This window comes from Ambystoma mexicanum, chromosome 6p (assembly GCF_040938575.1).
Source record: "Ambystoma mexicanum isolate Mex_15411 chromosome 6p, UKY_AmexF1_1, whole genome shotgun sequence".
Classification (NCBI taxonomy): domain Eukaryota; kingdom Metazoa; phylum Chordata; class Amphibia; order Caudata; family Ambystomatidae; genus Ambystoma; species Ambystoma mexicanum.
The window spans coordinates 2,168,078-2,190,276 of record NC_090935.1 but is presented as its reverse complement, the minus strand read 5'-3'; the positions used below and the strand labels follow the sequence as shown (position 1 = coordinate 2,190,276).

At 49.6% G+C, this 22,199-nt stretch overlaps 1 protein-coding gene across 2 annotated transcripts in view; it reads left to right on the top strand.

The window, feature by feature from the left end:
* The first annotated feature begins 750 nt into the window (after positions 1-750).
* LOC138511110 (zinc finger protein 84-like) overlaps positions 751-22,199 on the top strand; it is a 29,864-nt gene continuing 8,415 nt past the window's right edge. For both annotated transcript variants that reach the window (XM_069626594.1, XM_069626593.1), the window contains exon 1: positions 751-844. The gene's annotated coding sequence lies outside the window, so the exon portion shown is untranslated. The remainder of the gene's footprint in view (positions 845-22,199) is intronic.

Genomic DNA, 22,199 nt, shown 5'->3' with positions numbered 1-22,199 from the left:
GGGAACCCACGTGCGCAAAGTACGCTGCGTGGAACCAGGCAAAGTGCTAAATGCTCGGGATCCACTTCCTGTAAACTAATGTGTGTTGTTGGCCCCCCATAAATCATCCATTGCTTTATTGATTGCAGGGAACCTCGCACCATGCGCTCCCACCACCTGAAATGCGGGGGGGGGGGGAGGAGAGGAGTAAAATGTTAATAAACGTGACGTCATTGAATGTGCGATTGAGTGCACCCCGGTGTATGACACGTCCTGATTGGTCATTACTGAGGGACGGGCTCGCGCAAGAAAGCAGACGCATGCGCAGAGTGGATAGACTCGGCTCACGGGCGAAGAGCATGCGCAGAATAAAGCACGCGACGACTGATAGGCTAGGAGCATGCGCAGAGTAGATATACATTAACTGGTAGGCTAGGAGCACGCGCAGAATAGAGATAGGTTTAACTAGTAGGCTAGGAGCATGCGCAGAGTAGAGATACCTTTAACTATTAAGCTAGGAGCATGCGCAGAGTGGAGATAGCTTAACTATTAGTCTAGGAGCATGCGCAGAGTAGAGATGCCTTTCCTGATAAGCTAGGAGCATGCGCAGAATAGAGATAGGTAAACTATTGGGCTACGAGCATGCGCAGAGAAGAGATAAGTTCCTGATAGGCTAGGAGTATGCGTGAAGTTGAGTCAGGCCTATGATAGGATAAGAGCATGCGCAGGGTACAGTCGTGCCATTTCATAGTCTGAGAGCATGCGCAGGAACAGGTGTGCACCTTCTGAGCATGCGCATTGTAGAGACACGTCCATGGACTGCGGGTGGGTCAGAGGCCCTGGTCACCTTCTCCAGGAGTGGGAGGTGAGAGGTTTATTATTCCCGCCACCCCCCCCCATTCTAGCCTTTATTCTGAGTTCTGGGCTAATATATCCCCTTCCCGGTCCCCCACGTTTAGGACAGAGGGTGTCTGCCCCGCAATCCTCTTCCACATATGTTCACACTCCTGCTACCCCCCGCCACTACTGCACCCCCTAGCCACTCCTGCCCCCCTAGCCACTCCTGCCCCCCCAGCCACTCCTGCCCCCAGCCACTCCTGACCCCCTGGCCACTCCTGACCTTCCCCAGCCACTCCTGCTCTGCCCTACCCACTCCTGTCCCCCCTAGCCACTCCTGTCCCCCCTAGCCACTCCTGTCCCCCCTTACCACTCCTGCTCTCCCTTACCACTCCTGCTCTCCCTAGCCACTCCTGACCTTCCCTAGCCACTTCTGACCTCCCCTAGCCGCTCCTGACCTTCCCTAGCCACTCCTGACCTTCCCTAGCTGCTCCTGACCCGCCCTAACCGCCCCTGACCCCGCCTAGCCGCTCCTGACCTTCCCTAGCCGCTCCTGTCCCCCTAGCTACTCCTGACCTTCCCTAGCCACTCCCGTCCCCCTAGCTACTCCTGACCTTCCCTAGCCACTCCCGACCCCCCCAGCCACTCCTGCTCTGCCCTAGCCACTCCTGCCCCCCCTAGCCACTCCTGCCCCCCTAGCCACTCCTGCCCCCCCAGCCACTCCTGACCCCCCCAGCCACTCCTGCTCTCCCTGGCCACTCCTGACCCTCCCCCACCCACTCCTGTCCCCCTACTGGCCGCTCCAGCTTCCCCTGGCCGCTCCCCCTTTCCTCTGGTTGCTCCTGCTCACCCCTCTAACCACTCCTGCTCCCCCACTCTGACCGCTCCTGCTCTCTTTCCCCCTCACCATCTGTCTACTCCTGCTCTTCTCCCCCCGCCTTCTGGCTACTCCTGGTCTCTCCCCATCCCCTGACCGCTCCTGCTCTCTTTCCCCCCTCTGGCCGCTCATGCTCTCTTGCCCCACCCCCACTTGCAGGCCGCTCCTGTTCTCTCCCCCACCACTGCAGGCCACTCCTGCTCTCTTCCCCCTCACCCTCTTACTGCTCCTGCTCTTTCTCTCCCCCCTGCCTGCCTGCCCTCTGGCCAGACACCTGCTCTTTCTCTCCCCCTCTGCCCGCCCGCCCTGTGGCCGGACACCTGCTCTTTCTCCCCCCCCCCACCCGCCTGCCCTCTGGCCGGACACCTGCTATTTCTCTCCCCCCTGCCCGCCCGCCCTCTGGCCGGACACCTGCTCTTTCTCACCCCCCTTGCCCGCCCACCCTCTGGCCGGACACCTGCTCTTTCTCTCCCCCGCTGCCCGCCTGTCTGCACCCTCTGGCCGGACACTTGCTCTTTCTCTCCCCCGCTGCTCGCCCGTCCGCGCCCTCTGACCGGACACCAGCTTTTTCTCTCCCCCCCTACCCGCCCGTCCGTGCTCTCTGGCCGGACACCAGCTTTTTCTCTCCCCCCCCCTTGCCCGCCTGCCCGTCTGCGCCCTCTGGCCGGACACCTGCTCTTTCTCGCCCCCCTTGCCCGCCCACCCTCTGGCCGGACACCTGCTCTTTCTCTTCCCCCCCATCCGCCCGCCCACCCTCTGGCCGGACACCTGCTCTTTCTCTCCCCCGCTGCCCGCCCGTCCGCGCCCTCTGGCCAGACACCAGCTTTTTCTCTCCCCCCCGCCTGCCTGTCCGCGCCCTCTGGCCGGACACCAGCTTTTTCTCTCCTCCCCCGCCCGCCTGTCCGCGCCCTCTGGCCGGGCACCTGCTCTTTCTCTCCCCCCCGCCCGTCCGCGCCCTCTGGCCGGACACCTGCTCTTTCTCTCCCCCCCTGTCTGCCCGTCCACGCCCTCTGGCCGGACACCTGCTCTTTCTATCCCCCCCTGCCCGCCCACTCTCTGGCCGGACACCTGCTCTTTCTCTTCCCCCCCATCTGCCCGCCCACCCTCTGGCTGGACACCTGCTCTTTCTCTCCCCCCCCCCCACCCGCAAGCCCTCTGGCCGGACACCTGCTCTTTCTCTCCCCCCCTGCCCGCCCACCCTCTGGCTGGACACCTGCTCTTTCTCTCCCCCCCTGCCCGCCCACCCTCTGGCCGGTCACCTGCTCTTTCTCTACCCTCCCTGCCCGCCCACCCTGTGGCCGGACACCTGCTCTTTCTCTTCCCCCCCCATCTGCCCGCCCACCCTCTGGCTGGACACCTGCTCTTTCTCTCCCCCCCCCCACCCGCCCGCCCTCTGGCCGCACACCTGCTCTTTCTCTCCCCCCCTGCCCGCCCGCCCTCTGGCTGGACACCTGCTCTTTCTCTCCCCCCCTGCCCGCCCACCCTCTGGCCGGTCACCTGCTCTTTCTCTACCCTCCCTGCCCGCCCACCCTCTGGCCGGACACCTGCTCTTTCTCTTCTCCCCCTGCCCTGCCCACCCTATGGCCGGACACCTGCTCTTTCTCTCCCCCCCCCCCACCCGCCCGCCCTCTGGCCGGACACCTGCTCTTTCTCTCCCCCCCTGCCCGCCCGCCCTCTGGCTGGACACCTGCTCTTTCTCTCCCCCCCTGCCCGCCCACCCTCTGGCCGGTCACCTGCTCTTTCTCTACCCTCCCTGCCCGCCCACCCTCTGGCCGGACACCTGCTCTTTCTCTTCTCCCCCTGCCCTGCCCACCCTATGGCCGGACACCTGCTCTTTCTCTCCCCCCCTGCCTGCCCACCCTCTGGCCGGACACCTGCTCTTTCTCTCCCCTCCCCTCTGCCCGCCCACCCTCTGGCCGGACACCTGCTCTTTCTCTCCCCTCCCATCTGCCCGCCCACCCTCTGGCTGGACACCTGCTCTTTCCCCCCCCCCCCCCCCCCCCCCACCCGCCCGCCCTCTGGCCGGACACCTGCTCTTTCTCTCCCCCCCTGCCCGCCCACCCTCTGGCCGGTCACCTGCTCTTTCTCTACCCTCCCTGCCCGCCCACCCTCTGGCCGGACACCTGCTCTTTCTCTTCTCCCCCTGCCCTGCCCACCCTATGGCCGGACACCTGCTCTTTCTCTCCCCCCCTGCCTGCCCACCCTCTGGCCGGACACCTGCTCTTTCTCTCCCCTCCCCTCTGCCCGCCCACCCTCTGGCCGGACACCTGCTCTTTCTCTCCCCTCCCATCTGCCCGCTCACCCTCTGGCCAGACACCTGCTCTTTCTCTCCCCCCCCTGCCCACCCGCCCTCTGGCCGGACCTGCTCTTCTTTCCTCTGGCTGCTCCTGCCCCCCCTCTTGCAGACCGCTCCTGCTCTCTACCCCCCTCCTGCTCTCCCCCCGCCCTCCTACCACCTGGCGACACCTGCTCTTCTCCCCCCTCCCCACAACATCTGGCTACTCCTGCTCTCTTCCCCCCCATCTAGCTGCTCCTGCCCCCTTCTTGCAGACCGCTCCTGCTCTCCCCCCAGCCCGCCTACCACCTGGACACACCTGCTCTTCTCCCCCCTCCCCACAACATCTGGCCACTCCTCCTTTTCGCCCGCCCTCTGGCCGCCCGCCCTCTGGCCGCTCCTGTTCTTCTTGCCCGCCCACACTCTGGCCGCTCCTCCGTTTTGCCCACCCTCTGGCCGCACCTGCTCTTATTTCCCCCGCTCTCTGGCTACTCCTGCTCTCTTCCCCCCCTTTGGCTGCTCCTGCTCCCCCCCTCCTGCAGACCGCGTCTGCTCTCTCCCCCCCCACCCTGGCCGCTCCTGCTTTCCCCCCCCCCATGGCTGCTCCTGCTCTCCCCCACCCTGCACTCCCGTGCTCTGGCTGCATCTGCTCTTCTCCCCCCACCCCACTCCCTCTGGCCGCACTTGCTTTTCACCCGCCCTCTGGCTGCACCTGCTCTTCTTTCCCCCGCACTCTGGCTATTCCTGCTCTCTCCCCCCCCCTTTGGCTGCTCCCCCTTCCTGCAGAGCGCTCCTGCTCTCTCCCCACCATCTGGCCACTCCTGCTCTTCTCCCCCCCTGCCCACCTGCCATCTGGCCGGACACCAGCTCTTTCTCTCACCCCCTGCCCGCCCGCCCTCTGGCTGCTCCTGCTTTTCGCCCGCCCTCTGGCCGCACCTGCTCTTCTTTCCCCTCCCTCTGGCTACTCCTGCTCTCTTCTCCTCCTTTGGCTGCTCCTGCTTCCCCCCCCCCCCTGCAGACCGCTCCTGCTCTCTCCCCCCCTCTGACCGCTCCTGCTCTCCCCCGCCATCTGACCACTCCTGCTCTTCTCCCCACCTGCCATCTGGCCGGACATCAGCTCTTTCTCTCACCCCCTGCCCGCCCGCCCTCTGGACGGACACCTGCTCTTTCTATCCCCCCCATGCCCGTCCGCCCTCTGGCCGCACCTGCTCTTCTTTCCCCTGCCCTCTGGCTACTCCTGCTCTCTTCTCCCCCTTTGGCTGCTCCTGCTTCCCCCCTCCTGCAGACCACTCCTGCTCTCTCCCCCCACTCTGGCCGCTCCTGCTCTCTCCCCCCCTCTGGCTGCTCCTGCTGTCCCCGCCCTCTGGCCGCACCTGATCTTCTTCCCCCCATGTTGTTATACTTAGCATGACATTTTAGACCATCTAATAATCTCGCCAGACCTATGGGCGTCTGGTCTATTATTAGTAAGTCATTAGCATAGAGTAAATATTGAACCACTATTTGATTTAATCGCGGTGGGAAATCCCTGACCTTTGCAATAGTCTGGTATGTCACGAATATAAAAATTAAAAAGTGTTGAAGCCAGCAAACATCCCTGTTTAAGGCCTACATTCGTTTTTATTGGAGCTGTTAGCAGGCCCTCCCTGTTCAATTTGACTCTTAAAGATGTACCTGTATAAAACTGTGGAATTCTGTTTAGTAATAAAGCTGGACATCGCTGTTAACTTATCCCACAAGGCAAACCAATCAAATGCTTGCTTATAGACCACAAATAGCATATATAACGGTGTTTTATGAGCTTGCGCTTGATGCTTTAAGTCTTGTAGGATGTGAAGGTTAAGTAGGGTGCCTATACCTGCTGTAAAACCTGCTTCTTTAGTATCTAATACCTTGTTCATTCTGTGCCATTTATTACATTTTGATAGTAATATTCTAGCATAGATCTTCGCCGCTGAGTCCATCAAGGTCAGTGGACGATAGTTTTGAGGATTGAGACGATCATATTTTTTGAAAACTGGCAGAATAATTGACTCTTTCCAAGAGTCGGGTATCATGCCAGTCTTCCCTATTCTGTAGTATATCTGTTGTAGTATTCCAGACCACTTGCCCACATTCCTTTTGATGGTGACATTAGCAATGCCATCAGGGCCTGGGGCTCTGGAATTGCTCAATTTCTTAATGATGTCTTCGAATTCATCTTTATTACAAAATAAGATTGATCTTTTATAGGCACAATTGATTGGTCATATGATTCCAGCTTATTATAGAGCAAATCAGAAAAGTATTTTGTCCATGTCTGCTCGTCAATAGGGTTAATCGAATGAGACAATGTCGTCATCCCTTCACATTCGTGCAACAAATCCCAAATACGAGCACTGGATTTGGTCGCTAAGGCTCGTACCATATTTTCATTTTGTTCTTGTTTTTGTGCCGTATATGTTGTGTAACAAAATGTGTGTATTTGATTTTTATCCATCGTACAGGAGCTGTATAATCAACAGGTTTGGCAAACTTGAATATTATTTGTGGCTTTAGGCATTTTCCTTTTTTCATCTATGATAATTTTATCATAGCTATAAGTCATTTTCTCTCTTAATCGTCCATTATTTTTGTTTGTTGATTTAAAACAGTGCAATACTTCAACGTAATGTTTATTAGGGTTATGTTGCAACTCAGTTAACTACTTATTACGTTTATTCTCCTTCCATTTAATGCGATTTTGACCTGGACTACTGTCTGTAGCGTATGTATTGTAAGCACTAGAAGGTTGCTTACATATTTTTACTGTTATAACTAATATGTTATGGTCACTCAGGTTAGTAGGGACAACCGTAACATTTGTTATGTCAAGAGATTTGCTAGATATGAAGGCGTAATCAATAATGCTTTGCATTGATTCTCTCTTCCAGGTGTAATGAGGTGGGACATCACCTTTGATGCAACCATTTAACATCGTCATGTTACAATGTTTCATGTATTTTAGTCATGCCCCTCGCTCAAGGAGATAGCTTTCTTTGAGCCCACCTCTATGCACTGCATATTAAGATCCCCAACAAGCAATATTTGGGTAATTGAAGGACCTGAGGCTGTTTCTTCAAAAAGATCCCTAATTTTAGTCATAAAATCTGTCTATTATGTCTTTTGAATTCCAATAGACATTGATGATAGCCATCGAATTTAAACATTGTGTCCAGCCATATTTTAGCAACTGTAATCCAGCACAGGAAGAGTTCCATGTCGATAGCTTACCGGGAGAGTCTATTTTTAAGGCTGTCAATAGGCCCCACTGATTTTTTTTCTTTTTTGTTTTTTTTTTTTACTCCAATCTGACACTGAAGCAATACTTATTCTCTTTCCTCCTGATTTAATTTAGTAATTAAAATATATGCAATAATCTTGCTGGTAATGTCAAAAAGTGCTTCCAGGTGGTATATTGCCCGGGTCAGCCACTCTCCCTTTCCTTGTATAGGGGCTTGTATAGACTCTCGCTATCAGATGTTACATTGCATGGGTCAGCCACTCTCCTTTTTCTTGTATAGGGACTTGTATACTCTCTCGCTATCGGACGTTACATTTCATGGGTCAGCCACTCCCACTTTTCTTGTATGGGGACTTGTATACTCTCTCGCTATCAGATGGAAGTTTGCAGGGTTGAGCCACTCTCCCTTTTCTTGTATAGGGGCTTGTATACTCTCTCACTATCAGATGGTAGTATGCAGGGTTGAGCCACTCTCCCTTTTCTTGTATAGGGACTTGTATACTCTCTTGCTATCAGATGGTAGTTTGCAGGGTTGGGCCACTCCCCGTTTTCTTGTATAGGGACATGTATACTCTCTCGCTATCAGATGGTAGTACGCAGGGTTGAGCTGCTCGCCCTTTTCTTGTATAGGGACTTGTATACTCTCTCGCTGTCAGATGGTAGTTTGCAGGGTTGAGCTGCTCGCCCTTTTCTTGTATAGGGACTTGTATACTCTCTCGCTATGAGATGGTAGTTTACAGGGTTGAGCCGCTCTCCCTTTTCTTGTATAGGGACTTGCATACTCTCTCACTATCAGATGGTAGTTTGCAGGTTTGAGCTGCTCTGCCTTTTCTTGTATGGGGACTTTTATGCTCTCTCGCTATGAGATGGTAGTTTGCAGGGTTCAGCCGCTCTCCCTTTTCTTGTATAGGGTCTTGTATATTCTCTCGCTATCAGATGGTACATTGCATGGTTCAGCTGCTCTCCCTTTTCTTGTATAGGGACTTGTATACTCTCTCGCTATCAGATGGTGCATTGCATGGGTCAGCCACTCTCCCTTTTCTTGTATAGGGACTTGTATGCTCTCTTGCTATCAAATGGTAGTTTGCAGGGTTGAGCCGCTCTCCCTTTTCTTGTATAGGGACTTGTATACTCTCTCGCTATCAGATGGTAGTTTGCAGGGTTGAGCCGCTCTCCCTTTTCTTGTATAGGGACTTGTATACTCTCTCGCTATCAGGTGGTAGTTTTCAGGGTTGAGCCGCTCTCCCCTTTCTTGTGTAAGGGCTTGTATACTCTCTAGCTATCAGGTGGTAGTTTGCAGGGTTGAGCCACTCTCCCCTTTCTTGTGTAGGGGCTTGTATACTCTCTCACTATCGGATGTTACATTTCATGGGTCAGCCACTCCACCTTTTCTTGTATAGGGACTTGTATACTCTCTCGCTATCAGATGGTAGATTGCAGGGTTGAGCCGCTCTCCCTTTTCTTGTATAGGGACTTGTATACTCTCTCGCTATCAGACAGTAGTTTGCATTGTTCCACCGCTCTACCCTTTCTTGTATTCTTTTTGCGGCTCTGGACTCCATGGGTGTCATCTACACCAACTTCGCAGATGACACCCAGATCCTTATTCCACTAACAGGCAATCACGAGCAAGATTCTCTTCTCATCAATCAAATCTATTCACTCATACAAATCTGGATGGCGAATAATAACCTTTGCCTCGATGATGACAAAACAGAGCTACTCATATTAGGCTCACCCTCTAGAATTGACTCACTACAACCTAGCTACAAATCATTCAGCATCGATGGCACCCCAATCCCAGTTCTCAAACAAGTAAAGACAAAGGGGGCCTCATTACACGGACGGCGGTGGACCAAGGTACTATTAGCACCTTGGTCCATGCTGGTAAAATACCGGCACCGCCTTGGAGGAAAGGGGAATTACCGCCCTATTCCAAGGTTGGTGGGGCGGTAATTCCCCCTTCCCCCATTGCCCTTCCCCATTCCCATTTTTGCCCCATAGGGCATAATGGGAATGGGGAAGGTGCTAATTACGGCACCGGTAATTACCGGCACTGGTCTCCTTACCGGTGCCCGGTATCCCCTACCGCCCGACTCAGAATGAGGCTCTATGTCAAATCAAGAAAAAACACACTGGGGGGCATTCCGAGTTTGGAGGTAGGCTGCCTCCAAACCCGGGTCCGGGTAGGCGGAATGGGGACTTACCTGATCATTCCGACTTTGGAGGACCCAGTAAGTCCCCATTCCGAATACCATTCCCATTTGAGCCCCCATAGGGCTCAATGGGAATGGGGAAGGCGCTAATAACGGGCCCGCAAATAGCGGCCCTGTTATTTGCGCCCAGGTCCCCTAACGGGACCTGCTAAGGACGTCTGGTCTGACGAGACGTTTTCAGTGGGTCCCGCTAGGGAACCTCGGAATAGGGCGGTAAGGGTTTACCGGCACCGCCATCCTTAACAGTGCCGGTAAACCCTTACCGCCCAACTCGGAATGACCCCCCCCAATCTTCCTCCACCGCCTATACATCCAAACTCATCTCCCTAAGCCACACATTTCTCTCACCTAACAAATGTGTTACATTAGGCAGAGCACTTATACTATCTAAGCTCGACTACTGTAACATCCTCTTCCTTGGCACTTCCAAAACTAACATAGCCAAACTTCAGCTATTGCAGAACAAAACCCTCCGAGCTGCCCTAGGCATAAAAAAATCCGAACACATTTCATATATCAGGAGAGATAATCACTGGCTCCCAATACAAGCTAGGATACTATTCAAAACCTTAAGCATTACGCATAAATGCATTGCCAACAAAGCACCCAAATACCTCATTAACAGAGTCAACAAGAAAGCCCAAACCATACTCCTCAGATCCAAAAATAACACTTACCTCGATAGTCCACAGTACAAAAGATAGAAAGCGGGAGGCAGCAGCTTCAAAATCCTTGTGCCTAGACACTGGAACTCACTACCCACCAACATCAAGGAGGTCATTATGAGGTTGGAGGTAAGGGGTTAATGGTGCCGGTAAAGGTGCCGGTGCCGTTAACCCCTTACCGCCGCATTACGAGGTCCTTTACGGGTCCCGCTAAGGGTGGCTGGTTTTACCAGGCGCCCTGAGTGGGAGCCGCTAAAGGACCAACATGCTAACAACGGGCCCATTGTTAGCATGGTCCCCATTCCCATTGAGCCCTATGGGGGCTCGAATGGGAATGGGGATGAGTTCCCTGAATGGGGAAATAACAGGTCCTCCAAGGTTGTTATGGCCTGGTAATTCCCCATTCAGGGAACCCGGACTCTGTAAGCGGTAATGGGGTAGCCATGGCGCTAATAGCGTCATGGAGGTGGCTACCTCCAACCTCGTAATGACTGAATCCTCCTTTCCACAATTCAAAAAATCAATGAAAACTTGTTTATTCAACCAATATTAGGCCATCCTAGACCCCCACCTGCATCGACTAGACCAACATAAGACATGGAATCCACCTGTGTACACTCTGCGATTACTTATACCACTGTTTTTTATGCCTATGTTTTATTTTAAAGATGTATTCAACCACTGTCTGTAACTACGCTGTGATACCTCCGGGTCTGGGCATAAAACAAATGTAATAAATAAATAAATAGGGACTTGTACTCTTTCTCGCTATTAGAGGGTAGTTTGCATGGTTCAGCCTCTCTCCCTTTTCTTTCATAGGAGCTTGTATGCTCTCTTGCTATCTGATGGTACATTGCAGGGTTCAGCCGCTCTCCCTTTTCATGTATAGGGGCTTGTATTCTCACTTGCTATCTGATGGTACATTGCATGGTTGAACCGCTCTACCCTTTCTTGTATAGGGACTTGTATACTCTCTCGACATCAGATGGTAGTTTGCTTTGTTCAGCCGCTCTCCCTTCTCTTGTATAGGGGCTTGTATACTCTCTCGCTATCAGATTGTACATTGCATGGTTCAGCTGCTCTCCCTTTTCTTGTATAGGGGCTTGTATACTCTCTCGCTATCAGATGGTACATTGCATGGTTCAGCCACTCTCCCTTGTCTTGTATAGGGGCTTGTATGCTCTCTTGCTATCAGATGGTGCATTGCATGGTTCAGCCGCTCTCCCTTTTCTTGTATAGGGACTTGTATACTATCTCGCTATCAGATGCTGCGTTGCATGGTTCAGCCACTCTCCCTTTTTCTTGTATAGGGACTTGTATACTCTCTCGCTATCCGATGGTAGTTCTAAGGGTTCAGCCGATCCCTTTTCTTTTTTCTTTTAAAGAGACGTGTATACTCTCAGATGGTACATTGCATGGCTCCCTTTTCTTGTATAGGGGCTTGTATACTCTCTGGCTATCAGATGGTACATTGCATGGTTCAGCCGCTCTCCCTTTTCTTGTATAGGGACTTGTATACTCTCTGGCTATCAGATGGTACATTGCATGCTTCTGCCACTCTCCCTTTTCTTGTATAGGGGCTTGTATGCTCTCTTGCTATCAGATGGTGTATGGAATGTTTCAGCCGCTCTCCCTTTTCTTGTATAAGGATTTGTATACTCTCTGGTTATCAGATGGTACATTGCATAGTTCAGCCGCTCTCCCTTTTCTTGTATAGGGGCTTGTATACTCTCTCGCTATCAGATGGTACATTGCATGGTTCAGCCACTCTCCCTTTTCTTGTATAGGGGCTTGTATGCTCTCTTGCTATCAGATGGTGTATTGCATGTTTCAGCCGCTCTCCCTTTTCTTGTATAAGGATTTGTATACTCTCTGGTTATCAGATGGTACATTGCATAGTTCAGCCGCTCTCCCTTTTCTTGTATAGGGGCTTGTATACTCTCTCGCTATCAGATGGTGCATTGCATGGTTCAGCCGCTCTCCCTTTTCTTGTATAGGGGCTTGTATACTCTCTCGCTATCCGATGCTGCGTTGCATGGTTCAGCCACTCTCCCTTTTCTTGTACAAGGGCTTGTATACTCTCTCGCTATCAGATTGTACATTGCATGGTTCAGCTGCTCTCCCTTTTATTGTATAGGGACTTGTATACTCTCTCGCTATCCGATGGTAGTTCTAAGGGTTCAGCCGATCCCTTTTCTTTTTTCTTTTAAAGAGACGTGTATACTCTCAGATGGTACATTGCATGGTTCAGCCACTCTCCCTTGTCTTGTATAGGGGCTTGTATGCTCTCTTGCTATCAGATGGTGCATTGCATGGTTCAGCCGCTCTCCCTTTTCTTGTATAGGGACTTGTATACTATCTCGCTATCAGATGCTGCGTTGCATGGTTCAGCCACTCTCCCTTTTCTTGTACAAGGGCTTGTATACTCTCTCGCTATCAGATTGTACATTGCATGGTTCAGCTGCTCTCCCTTTTATTGTATAGGGACTTGTATACTCTCTCGCTATCCGATGGTAGTTCTAAGGGTTCAGCCGATCCCTTTTCTTTTTTCTTTTAAAGAGACGTGTATACTCTCAGATGGTACATTGCATGGCTCCCTTTTCTTGTATAGGGACTGGTACTCTCTCGCTGTCTGATGGTACATGTGCAACACATGCAATGACCTACCCCATAGGCTAATGTACGCATAGCAGCTCACTTCTGCTGTTCTACAAAGTCTAAAATGTCCTCCACAACCAATGTGTGAAGGTCACCACCTTGGAAGACATGCAGAGTTAAAACCCCATGGCTGCATTATGTTGGGGTGGCTGTGGTGAAGGCCTAGACTGTTGGGTGCATGGCCTACGGCCTATGGCCTTTGGCCATGCACCCAACAGTCTAGGTCTTGCTCACACCCAGCACAACATAACAGAGCCATGCAGGCGAACATGTAGCCGGGTACCAGTATCCACTAACGCAACATAGGCTGCAGAACTTCTACCCAACCGCCGCACCATAATACAGCGATGCATGCAAACATATTCCAGTTACCATAATCCACAGTGTTTGGCACCCCTACCCACTTCCATTCACATAGCATTGTATTACTGTTAGGGAGAATTCTCATAAATGTGCTAATTTCCCTTACCTTTTGAGACCCCCAGCAACTTTGCTGGATTTCTAGAATTTTAATTTTAACCTGGAAAGTGTGAGCCTTTTTTCCCACTCTATCATGTATTTTGATGTGTGTTTTACTTTTGTGTTCTTTTTATATGGAGTTTTAGACAACTCCATAGGCATATTCTTTTTCTGTGTGTCACACAGCACCTTCAGTGCATTGGCACAGGGATGTCTTTCAGACTTCCCAAGGTTTAAATACCTTCTCTGGGACGGACTACTGTCTCCCAGAACATGTAAAGTTAAATTGACTTTGCTAGTCTTTTTAAATTCGTAGACCCAGCACACACTGTCTTCCTATAGAGTGCCGAAGGGATTGCCTAGCATCCCCTGTGTCTAAAGACTCATGTAACAGTCAAATGTTACCCTTTCCTCTTGAAATGGCTGGTGGCAGTGGTTTTAGAACAAACTACCATCATTTTTCCCGACCACGAACACCGGTAGCTAAAAATCGGGTCAGCCATGTTTTTCAATATGGCGCCCAAGTCCCCTCTGTAAAAACAGACTCCAATCATCTTTTTTTTTACCGTTTCTTTTAGGAAAGGTCCTTCTAGTGTTTGTCTCTGCGCATCAAACCAGGTTTGGTCCCTTTGTTCGATGGCCTTTGGTGGGCTTCAGTGCTGAAGCCCTACTCTGGCACCCGACTATCTGGGGTGGACAGGATGTGAGGGAGGTGCCCGAAACTCCCTGTGCTTAGTCTCCTAGGAGACCTGAATGCACTCTGGCGTGATTTGCCCGCTGGCTGTCCGTCAAGGAGAGCCACCCTGCTGTGTCAGTGACAGCCAGGCTAAAATGAATGGGGGAAAGCTGTTTAAAAGCAGGCCTCTGGACTTGGAACGCAGAGTCGACCACCGGAATGAAAGAACCAAAGACGAGCTGAAGGAAGACGACTGCTGCAACTCCTGGACGACCGGTGAAGCAGGTCCAATTTGCCTGAAACTCCATCGACAGAGAAGCCCTTCAAGGTTAACTTCTTCCCTTGAGAGTCTGGTGGGAACAACCAACTCGCAAGCCACCTGGACACAGTCTCTGCTCTGGTCGAATTTTCTTCAGAGTGCTGTTGAAAACTGGATAGCCAGTGAGATTTATACCAGTTTGTGGTCTTTAACGCACTCACACCTTAAATCGACGTTTTGCCAAGTTCGTGGCCTCCTCCGTGGGCAGTGCAGGAACCTCCCGATGTCCCCCTTCTTGCCCCCACGACTGTAGCTCAGGAACAGCGAGATCTGCAGGAACTGCCAGGAACAACTGCCTCAGCTACAGCCCTTCTTCACTTTAAAGGTACTGTGCAAGTGCGGTCAGGAAATCCTTTCTGCCGCTGTGAAAGTTTGTGCAACTTTCCCAACTTTGAAGGCTTGACCTTCCCTAAACCGACATATAACTTTACGTCTGACCTACTACTTCTAAAAACCGTGGCAAAGACTTACCCATTTACTAACAGAACTGTGTTCACTCATCCAAGACTCTGAACCATTGACTTTGGCCCAGGCCTATTGAATTGAATTGCTGGTTGTAGTGAACTGAAACTATTTGCCCTACCTCTGCAAAGTATTGGTGCTTTAATTCTTTTAACCTTGTCTTTTTACCCCTTTTTAAAGTAACTGAAGTGCCATTTTTCTCCCACTTCAGGGGAGCTGAACTTGATCAGGAACTGATTTGTTGTGTATTATTGTGATATTGAGCTGCTCTTGCTAGTGGAATGTTTTCCACCTGACCGTGTAAATAAATGTATATTCTTTTACCAAGAAACCTTGAGTGTTTTTTTTTTTAACCACTGTGATTGCTAGCCCTTTGTGTAACCTCTTGTACTGCTCACTTTACTCTTGAGATAAGCCTGGCTGCTCAGCCCTGCTACCACAAAACTGTGTAGTAGAGACTTATACCAAAGGTGTGATTGTGCTTACACCTGTAGTCTTACTTGTGTGTAGTGTTCCCAATGGGTACCACATGTGATTCTGCTTAACACTGGTGTACAGTGGTGAGGATCAGGTATAAGTTGTTACATTGAGAGTGTTGCTCTTACCTTTGTTCAAATAATCCTCACAAGGCTAAGCACCAGTAGAGAAGCAATTGTTTTATCATTCCTGATATGGATAGCTACAGACAGGAGATCCTAGTCACTTTAACAGTTGATCAGTTGAGAGAAATGTGTAAAGCTAGGAACCTCACTGTAAAAGGCAAAAAGGTTGAAGTGATAGACAAATTGTTAAAATATCAAAGTCTGAGGAGTGGGTCTGAAATACCTACTCCTGCAGCAAATGTGGAAAATGATGAGGAGGATGATAATGTTTCAGAGTCCAACTCAAATGTTATTGATGAGTTAGATGAGACAGAAGAGTCTCAAAATGTAGGCCCTGTTTTACCTCTACCTGCTCATAGGCCTCAAACTTTGGCCACAGGGACCCCATCAGGTCCAACACTAAGTCCTGAATTTGTCTCTCTTGAAAGGATGAGACTTTAGTTGCAATTCAAAAGAATCCAAGCCCAAACTGAAAGTAAACATCAAGAACTTAAACTCAGAGAAATGGAGTTGAATTTTGCCCTTGAAATGAAAAGGTTGTCTCTTGGGAATGGTTCTCACCCAGAGTCTTCTAGGTCTTCCAGTCCTAAGAGGCCTCACATGCCCAAAGATGCAGTAAGTATGTATGAGGTTAAGCTTGGTATTTTGGATTTGCTGGCAACTTTTGAATATAACCATGGGCTTCAGAACATTACAGGGAATCAGTTGATTCCTTGGCTCTTTTCTAGGCTACCCCCTGTCGCATCTGATGTTGTAATGGAGATGGGAGAAGTAGACAGAATGGAGTATGAAGTGTGAAACTAGCTTTGATAAGCTAGGTTTGGGCAGACCCCTTCCCAGTATTTTAAGAGGTTTACAACCCTCAAAAAGCATGTTGGTACCCCTTGGGCTACCTGGGTGTGTGAATGTTTGATAAACTTAGGTGGTTGGGTTAAGGGTTACAGAGTAAACACTTAAGAAGGTATGAGAACTCGGTTTGTTAGAGTCTATGGGCCTCATTACACGGATGGCGAGAACCATGGCGCTATTAGCGCCATGGTTCATACCGGTAAAATACCGGCACCGCCTTGGTGGAAAGGGGAATTACTGCCCATTTCCAAGGTTGGCGGGGTGGTAATTCCCCCTTCCACCATTGCCCTTCCCCATTCCCATTTTTGCCCCATAGGGCATAATGGGAATGAGGAAGGCGCTAATTGCGGTACCGTAATTAGCTCCCTGGGTCCCTTTGCGGGTTGGTTTTTAACGCCTGCAAAAAGCAGGCGTTAAATCCCCCAACCCGCAAAGGGACCTCGTAGTAAGGCGGTAAGGATTTACCGGTACCGGTATTTTACCGGTACCGGTAAATCCTTACCGCCATCCGTGTAATGAGGCCCTATGTATGATGCCTGCTCTCCTGAGCTGAGACAGCACTTGGCTGACTCTAAGGAAATTGATCCAAACAAGTTAGCCAGGGCTGCTGACTTGTGAGTTGCCAACAGGGCTACTCACAAGGATTCTGGCGTAACTCAGAAGAAGGATGAGGGAAAGCAGTACAAGAAAGATAACAAAGGGAATTCCAATACCTCCAATCCAAAAGAGGGCCCCTAACATAACAAGGGTAATCCACAAGGGAAACTGAATCAGGCTAGTGTACCTCCTGGTGCTAAACCAGAAAAAGGTCAGACCAAACCCCCAATCATAAAGACATTTAGAAAATGTTATGCTTGTGGGTCAACTGACCATGTGAAAGGGGATCCCAGATGGAAGGGTAAACCTTCAGGGATCCACACTGTCTCCTTAGCCTTCTCCCCAGAGGAAGAAGTACCAATGGCAAGTGGAAACTTTCACTTACTGGTCGAGGAACCCATGAACATCTCAGCCAGTGTTTCTTTAGTGTCGCTGGGTCTGTGGGAACAGCAGAACTTAGATGTCTACAATTCCATTCCAGACAATACTAAAGAGTATTACAAAGACAGTGGGCCTCATTACGAGGTTGGAGGTAAGGGATTACCGGCACCGGTAAAGGTGCTGGTGCCGGTAATCCCTTACCTCCATATTCCAAGGTCCCTTAGCGGGAGCCGCTAAGGGATCAGGGAGCTAATAAAGGGCCCGCTATTAGCGGGAACGTTATTAGCTCCATCCCCATTCCCGTTGAGCCCTATGGGGGCTCGAATGGGAATGGGGAATGGTTCTCGGAATGGGGACTTACCGGGTCCTCCAAGGTTGGAATGACCCGGTACGTCCCTATTTGGAGGACCTGGACCCGGAATGCAGTAAGGGTGTAGCCATGGTGCTAATAGCACCATGGCTACCTCCAACCTCGTAATGAGGCCCAGTGTACTTGTGAATGGTCAGGAGACCCTTGCCATCACAGACACTTGGGCCAGCATTACTGTAGTTGATGAATCATTTTTCAAGGTAGAGGATGTTGCTAAGGCACCCAAATACCTCACTAAGCTTGCTGGAGCCCCTTTCCAAATGTTTCCACAGTTATCAGCTCTCATCCAGTGCAATGACATGACTGTCAAGATACCTATAAATGTGCAGAGTGAAGTACCTGGGATATTCCTGTTGGGGAATGACTTAAAAACTTTTGGAGTTGTATCAAGCACCCCCAGGACTCCCAGCAAAAGGAAACAGGAGCAGACTAGGAAGGCCAGAGAGGGTATCTTAAGGGGCTCTCCAGGGTAACTTATAGAAGAAACTATAACACCAGTCCACAGGACTTACTGACTGCAATCTCTAACACAAATGAAGTAAAAGGGGAAATCTAAAACCTCCAGGAAGAGATCAGGCAGCACTCCTCTGCTACCAACAAGGACATCCCCGAGAGGACTGTCCAAGATCACACCTGTGACTCCTCCACCAGCTGAAGCTGAGTGTGTGGAGCAACCTTGTGTGGTTGAATCAGCTGCTGAGAAATCGGAGCTGAAAGAGGACTTTGCTCCTGTTGGATATCTGGATCCTGCAGAACATTCTGAGCTGCAGTCTTTACTGGCAGAAGGTGGACCCTGTAGGGCAGACTTCAGCAGAGGTCAAAGAGTGTGTCCTAATCTCAAAGGTCTTCGCCAAGAGGCAGCTTCCCAGTTGGATGGGCAAGAGCCAGGGAAGCATAGGTTGTACTGGGAAGATGGCCTCTTCTACAGTGAACCGACTGTGTCAATCCCAGGGGACTACAGGAGACTTGTAGTGCCCCTAGAAAGCAGACTCCTGTTCCTACAGTTAGCCCATGAGATACCTTTGGATGGTCACTTGAGTTTCAAGAAAACCAAAGAAAGGCTATCTCTGTATTTCTACTGGCCTAAGTTGTGCTCTGATGTAGCTATGTTCTGTAGGAGCTGTCACACTTGCCAAACCTCCGACAAGAGTGGAGCCAAGAATGTGGCACCCTTGGTCCCTCTCCCAGTGGTGAGTCCCTTTTGAGAGGGTAGGAATCGACATTGTTGGTCCCTTAGACCCACCAAACTCTTCAGGAAATAGGTTTATCCTGGTTGTAGTAGACCATGCTACTAGGTCTCCTGAAGCACTACCTATGAGAACTGTTACAACTCGGGCTGTGGCTAAGGCCCTACTTGGTATTTTTACCAAAGTAGGTTTTCTTAAGGAAGTCATCTCTGACAGGGGATCCAATTTTATGTCCCACCACATGCAGGCCATGTGGGAAAACTGTGGTCTAACTTACAAGTTCTCAACTGCCTACCATCCACTGAGAAATATATTGGTGGAGAGGTTCAACCGTACCAGGAAGAGCATGATAGGTGCTTTAGAGGTACCCCTTAGGAGAAAGTGGGACCTTCTACTGCCATGCCTTCTCTTTGCATATAAAGAAGTCCCCCAGGAGGGAGTTGGATTTAGTCCCTTTGAACCTCTTTATGGCCATCCAGTTAGAGGCCCCTTGGAGAGTGTTCCTTCCCCCAAGTCAGTGAGAGTCACTGACTATGTGATAGGTCTCTGGATGAGAATGTCACACATGATGACAGAAGCATCTGATAACTTGAAAGCAAGTTAGGCTCTGGTGAAGCATTGGCATGACCAGAAGGCCAACATGGTTGTGTTTACTCAAGACCAGCTAGTTCTAGTTATGGTACCTACAAGGCAGAGGGCCTTACAGGACAAGTGGATAGGACCCCTCAAGGTTGTGGAAAAACGTGGAGAGCTCAACTATCTGGTGGACCTAGGCAATCCTAAGGAGGCTCCCAGAGTCTTTCACACCAACCGTTTAAAAGCTTATGTCTCAAGACCAGAAGTGGGAGCTTTGCTTCTAGCTTCAGCCCAAGAGGAGGAGGAGAGTGAACCTCAACCTGACTTACTCAGAGGCCAGCCTTTAGAAGAGAAAATAGAAGGACTCAATCTCTCTTCTAATTTAACATCTGAAAAACAGGAGGAGTGCAAGTTTCTGTTAAATCAGTTTGCCTACCTGTTTTCACTATCACCAGGCTTGACCCCTAGGGGCCACCATGATATTCTCACTGGTGACTGTTTACCTGTTAAAAGCAGAGGTTACAGGGTGTCAAACCATATAAGAACCCACATAAAGGAGGAGGTCAACAAGATGCTTGATTGCGAGGTAATTGAGCCATCTACAAGTCCATGGTCTAGTCCAGTTGTACTAGTGTCAAAGGCAGGATCCAAGGAGTTGAGATTCTGTGTGGACGATAGAGCTCTTAATGCAGTCAATAAGAGTGATGCGCACCCTTTACAAAGGACAGATGAACTGGTGGACAAGCTTGGTTCAGCCAAGTACCTCAGTACATTTGATCTCACTTCAGGCTATAGGCAAATAGCTCTGACAGACCATGCCAAGGAAACTGCATTCTCAACCCCAGCAGGCCTCAACCAGTTTAAGGTAATGGCTTTTGGACTAAAGAATGCACCTGCAACATTCCAAAGGCTGGTTAATCAAGTTATGAATGGGATGGAGGACCTCTGCATGGCATACTTGGATGACATTGCAGTGTTCAGCCCTACTTGGAAAGAACATGTTGACCACTTAGGATATGTTTTGCAGGCTCCTGATCAGGCCCATCTGACCATAAAGGCAAGTAAACGTCAAATTAGTCAGAGGAAAGTGGTCTACCTTGGACATGAGGTAGGAGGAGGTGAATTCATTTCAGGACAGCTGCTTAGAGTGTGTTGGCGGTCAGTCTCTCGTCTCCTGCGTGGCTCACAGTGCACAATCCACATTTGTTTCTCCCAGATTCCAAACTGCATTTATTGCACTGCCTGCTGCTAGTACTCCATCGAATTGGCAGGCTCCAAATAGGAATGGCCGTCCAGCAGAAGTAGAATTCTCCTGCCAACCTCAGTGTACATAGACACTAAGACGCCTTAAACCATTGTGCGTTTTTCGGATTTGACTACATTGGATACTTCAGTCACAAGAATATTCCGTCCTGATGAAGGCCTACTACACCACTGCTTCCCAAGTTTAGCTTTAATTGGCCGAAACACTGTCATGTTAACTTGTTATTTATGTTGTTGTTCAGCTTTTGATTGTTTTCACACAACTGAGCTGATGACCTGACTATTACCTCACTGAGTTCTCAAGTTTCCTCCCCAAGGGACCTGTAGAGAATGTAAAAGCAAGAAAATTTGATATTTCAAATATTCGTCATTTGTTTTGTATAATTCAGGCACTACTCCATGTATGTTTTAATGTTGAATATCCTATGCCTCATAGATTCAAGTGTATCTTTACACTTACTGCACACAAATTAAATAAGAACTGCAGTATACAGACTTGTTCAACAAACCTGTGTCCACCAAGTCCTTGTCTGAAAAACTCAGGATTCAGTATTTCTATCTCAGCAGTTAGACCTCCATGACCTTGCTCAATTGTGTTGTTTATATAAGTGTACCTTATATTCTAAGGACTTCGGTGTGCCCAGGGTGACAAGTAGCAGACTCAGGCACCAAAGATACAAAAACAAAAAGAAGTAGAACTGCTACCTTCCAGGTTCCTACCCAATTTTTGTCAGTAAATGGAACAAATGGAAATCGGGGAGCCTGGTTTGGTTGTACTAATGGAATAAATCCCTAAGTTAGTAACCCAAAAGTTTGTCCAGAAAGAAGAAAGGTCGAATAAGGAAACTCACACGTGTCAAAGGTTGTGAACATAAAAGGTTTGTATTGAAACAAAAAAACATCAAAGAAACACGTGTGGAAACAATTTGTATGAGACAAATTTCAATAATCTAGACAACGAATAACTTAGTTGGATACATAAGAATATCAAAGAAACATTTGAAAGCAATATGTATAAAACAAATTTCAATAATCTAGACAACAATAACTTAATGAGGTACATGAAAAAGATGCCCATTCAGGCCTTTTAGAGCTTACTGAATGGAGAGTAATTAAGCGTGACCCCAGGGGGGAAAATATTCACAAATGGTTCTGGGTTTAGAACATGCTCCATGTATGGTACATGTAGGAGTCGAGAAGGTTTATTGGACCTGTAGGCATCTAGGTCCTGGAGTTGCTTCTATCCACGGAAGCATCTCATCTTGCAGGTGCCAACGTGACAGGGGGAACTGGGTCAGCTTGTGGAATACAATTGCTGGCCTGAGGATGTTTATTAAGTAGGTACTAATCGAACATATGGATCAATACAGCCCCCTTGCACATAGTACACGTTTCGGCGGAAGAATTGTCCCATTAGGAAATGCTTCTGAGGGACACATTTTGTTCTACATGAACCGCCTTCATCAGGGCAAATGGGTGGCCCCTGTAGCAAGAAGATAAAAATAAAGAAACAAAAAAAGGAGAAAATCAATGTTAAGTCCTTGTGTGTCGAGACCCTAATTCTTTCTGGACATAACTGGGTTAAATTAGTAACAAACAAAATGAATTGTGCAACGAACCGAGTGTTCGAATTCTTAAGAAACCTAAATTTAGTGGGTGGACAAGCCTGGAAGTAAACTATGTGAGTGC